The sequence below is a fragment of the Vulpes lagopus genome, chromosome 3, assembly GCF_018345385.1.
Source record: "Vulpes lagopus strain Blue_001 chromosome 3, ASM1834538v1, whole genome shotgun sequence".
Classification (NCBI taxonomy): Eukaryota; Metazoa; Chordata; class Mammalia; order Carnivora; family Canidae; genus Vulpes; species Vulpes lagopus.
Window position 1 is genome coordinate 8,507,134 of NC_054826.1, and position 4,926 is coordinate 8,512,059.

General features: G+C 34.6%; 1 pseudogene; it reads left to right on the plus strand.

Moving 5' to 3' along the window:
* The first annotated feature begins 2,881 nt into the window (after positions 1 to 2,881).
* Positions 2,882 to 4,655, plus strand: LOC121486578 (annotated as a pseudogene).
* The last annotated feature ends 271 nt before the right edge of the window (positions 4,656 to 4,926 follow it).

Below are 4,926 nucleotides of genomic sequence, written 5' to 3' on the forward strand. Positions count from 1 at the left end.
ATGCCACTAAGCTGTTGGTACTTTGTTGGCAGCCCTAGGAAACTCACACAAAGCCCATTTAATAGACAACATAACTTACTCTCCTAGATCTGCCTTTATATATTCTTAGCATTTTACCTCAGGTAATATTTTATAATACCAAATTGTAAGGGTTCCTTTGTATTTGCATAACTTGACCAATGAAATATACATAGCTGGGATATTAATCTATAATATTTTTAAATGTTTTTATTTAAAAAATTATGGAATGGTGACCATATGGCAGTCACTTTAAGGTTTCACAGAGAAAACAGTAATCAACATCACCTCAAGATTTTCAGAATCATGTACCTTTCATTAAAATCAGCTCATCAAACAATGGTCCAAAACAAGATTTAGTATAACCAAGATGGGAAGTAAAATTAGACATGTTACTATTTTTGTTACTGCATTTATATCTCTATCCTTGTCTTGATCCTTATTTCTACGTCTATATTTATCTCTATCTAAATTGTATCTTTATATCTATTTCTATTTTTTGAGATCTATTACTTATTTTAGAGAGAAAGCATGAGCAGGGGGAGGGGTGGAAGGAGAGGGAGAGAGAGAATCTTGAACAGATTCCCCACTGAATGTGGAGCCCAATGCAGGGCTCCATCCCAGGATCATGACCTGAGCTTAAACCAAGTCAGACGCTCAAACCGACTGAGCCACCCAGGTGCCCCTGTATCTGTTTCTGTACGCACATCATATAGTATTTAGAAATAGGAGGAAGGCTTTATTTTCAACAGAATAAAATACTATTAATTTGATAGACTTAGAAATCTCTGCAAAGATAGTGCCACAATGCATAGTCCTCTAATACTAACACTACAATTTCACTTGTACATTATGCAATGTAAGTATAACTGTGATTGATTATGTGATTCTTGGGGGAAAATCATAAACTTTGTATTACTATTCAGAAAATTTAATTAAAATGCCAATAGCATTTTAAGATTTACTTTTAGAATAATCAGAAACTAAAATTATTCTATCTTGCATTCAGAGTTGTGCCATAAGAAAATGGAAGCAATTTTAGCAACAAAATAACATCAAGACAATGAGGCATCACAATGTTATGTCATCATGAACTAACTGATTTTATATTAACTTTGTGAATTCCAAAGCGTAAGATATGGCCTCTGTCTAAACAAAAATGTTGATGTTGACATAAACATGGTTTCAATTACTTTCATGTATCCAAATACAGACTTTCTCTTTTAATTAATGAAGTATATCTCTCTTAACCATAATCATATTAGAAGTTTTATTTTAAACCAAACTTAAACAATATTACTTTTCTAATTTCTGAGGGGTAATATCTCAGTTGGTGGAAATATAGAATATAACAATACATTTTGTAGCACTTATTATGTGCCAGACAGCATTCCAAACAAAATATATTTATGTAATGTATGTGTTTACAGACATGCACACTCAAATTCTCTTCATTTTTAGGTAGGAATACACTGTTTTTATTATTAATTTTCAAATGAGAAAGCTGTAAGTGATGCAACTCAGATTTCAACTTTAGTAATCTGGCTCCAAAATTCATTATTTTAAAAGCCATGCAAGAACTTACAAAGACATGGGTGGAGCTAGGGAGGGTAATGCTAAGCAAAATAAGTTGGTTAGAGAAAGAGAAATACCGTATGATTTCACTCATATATGGAATTTAAGAAATAAAACAGATAAACATAGGACGGGAAAAGAAAGAGAGGAAAGCCAGAAAACAGACTCTTACCTATAGAGAACAAACTGAGGTTTACTGGAGGAGAAGTGGGTGGGGAGATGGGTTAAATAGGTGATGGGTACTAGGAGGGCACTTGTGATGAGAGCTCAGTGTTGTGCATAAGTGATATAGCACTAAACTCTACACTTGAAAGTAAAAAAAAAAAGTTATAGAATTGATATGTATATGCAAATATTTAGCAGATATGTATGTATATGTGCATTTATTACATATGTATGTAAAATATATTAAAAAATATCACCTTACTGTTAAACAATGCAAGATAATATATGCTTATCATAAAACTATTTATATAAAATTACTAAATGTAATAACAGTGCTGTTAAAATGAATACATGAAACATTTTTTTGCAAATATTGATGCAGATGTATCTGTGATTTCAGAAAATTATGCCTTTTGAGAGTACAAAAGAACCAATATCAACATGAGCTACTGTCCCCTTAAATTTCTGCTTTTTGTTTTGTTAGTATCTATTTGAATTGACTATAAAGTCATACCTCATTTTATTGCTCTTTGCTTCATAGTACTTTGCAGATAATTGTGGGGTTATTTTAAAGATTTTTATTTATGAGAGACAGAGAGAGAGATAGGCAGAGACACAGACAGAGGGAGAAGCAGGCTCCATGCAGGGAGCCAGACGTGGGACTAGATCCCGGGTCTCCAGGATCACACCCTGGGCTGATGGTGGCACTAAACCACTGAGCCACCGGGGCTGCCCCTAATTGTGTTTTTTTTGTTTTTTTGTTTTTTGTTTTTTGTTTTTTTTTACAAATTGAAGGTTTGTGGCAATATCACATTGAGCAAGCCTGCAGGTGACATTTTTACCAACATTTGCTTACTTTGTGTCTCTGTGTTACATTGGATATTCTCACAATATTTTAAATTTTGTCATTATATTTGTTGTGATGATCTGTGATCCGTGATCTTTGATGCTATTCTGTTTTGAGAAGCTGTCAACTATACCCATATAAAATGGCAAACTTGATAAATGTTGTGTTCTGACTGCTGTCCCCGCCACCTGTTCCCTCATCTCTCTCCCTCTCCTCAGGCCTCCCTATTGTCTGAGACACAATGACATTGAAATTCGTCCAGTTAATAACCCTACAATGACCTCTAAGTATACAAGTGAAATAAAGAGCTGCACATCTCTCACTTTATTTAAATCAAGAGCTAGAAATGATTAAGCTTAGTGAGGAAGGTATATCACAAGCCAAGAGAGGACAAAAGCTAGGCCTCTTGCACCAGTTATCCAAGTTGTGAATGCAAAGGAGAAACTACTAAAGATTGAACACACAAATGATAGGAAAGTGAGATGGCCTTATTGCTGATTCAGAGGTCAGACGAGCCACAACATTCCTTTTAGCCAAAATCGAATCCAGAGCAAGACTCTAACCCTCCTTGGTTATATGGAGCCTAAGAGCGGAGATGAATCTGCAGAAGAAAAGTTTGAAGGCAGCAGACATAGGTTCACGAGGTTTAAGGAAAGAAGTCATCTCTATAACATAAACTGCATGATGAAGCAGCAAGTGCTGATGTAGAAGCTGTACCAAGTTATCTAGAAGAGCTAGCTCAGATCATTAATAAAAGTAGATACACTAAAAAAAAAAAAAAAAAAAAAAAAAAAGTAGATACACTAAACAACAGATTTTCATTGTCCTGAGACTACAGTTTTGGAAGATGATGCCATTCAGGACTTTCATAGTGAGAAAGGAGTCAACACTTTGCATCAGAGCTTCAAAGGACAAGCTGATTCTCGTTAAGATGAATGCAGCTCGTGACTTTAAGTTGAAACCAATGCTTCTTTACCATTCTGAAACTTCTAGAGCCCTTAAGAGTTATGGTAAATCTATTCTGTGTATGTTCTACAAATGAAATAACAAAGCCTGGATGACAGCCCATCTGTTTACAACATGGTTTACTTAATATTTTAAGCCCATTGTTGAAATCTATTGCTCAGGAAAAAAATTATTTCAAAATATTAGTGCTCATTGACAATGCACCTGTTCACCCAGGGGCTCTGATGGAGATGTACAATGAGATTAATGTTGTTTTCATGCTTGCTAACACAATATCCATTCTGCAGCTCAATGATTAAGGAATATTTGTGACTCTCAAGTCTTATTATTTAAGAAGCATACTTTGTAAGGTTATAGCTGGCATACATAGTGATTCCCTGGATGCATCTGGGCAAAGGAAGTTGAAAACCTTCTGGAAATGATCCACCATTTTAGATCCCATTAAGAAAATTTATGATGTATCTGAAAAGGTCAAATAGCAACACTAGTGGGAATTTGGAATATTCCCACTAATGGATTCCCACTTTTGGAAGATTCAACCCTCATGCATGACTTTGAGGGATTCAAGGCTTCAGCTGATGAAGTAACAACAGATAAGGAGGAAATAGCAAGAGAACTAGAAAAAGAAGTGGCGACTGAAGATGTGACCGAATTGCTTCAACCTCATGATAAAACTTGAATGGATGAAGTGTTGTTTCTTATGGATGAGCAATGAAATTGGTTTCCTGAAATGGAATCTACTTCTGGTAAAGATGCTGTGAAGATTGTTAAAATGACAACAAAAGATTTAGAATATTTCATAAACTTAGCTGATAAACCAGTGGCACAGTTTGAGAGGACTGACTCCAATTTTAACAGAGGTTCTACTGTGGGTAAAATGCTATCAAACAGCATCACATGCTACAAAGAAGTCGTTTGTGAAAGGAAGAGTCAATTTATTTGGCAAACTTTATTGTTGTCCTATTTGAAGAAATTGTCACAGTCACCCTAACCTTCAGCAAACACCACCCCGATTAGTCAGCAGCCATCAGCATCAAGACAAAACTCTCCATCAGCTAAAAGATTACAATTTGCTAAAAGCTAGATGGTGGTTAGTAATTTTTAGCAATAAAGCATTTTTAAATTAAGATATGTACTTTTTAGACATAATGCTATTGCACACTTAATAAATTATAGTCCAATGTAAACAGAATTTTGGAAAGCACTAAGAAACCAAAAAATCCATTTGACTCTCTTTATTGTCATATTTGCTTTATTGCAATATTCACTTTATTGTGGTAATCTAGAATCAAATTCACAAATGTCTCCAGATATGCCTGCACTGGATGAAATACCTTGATTTTTCTTTCTTCTTG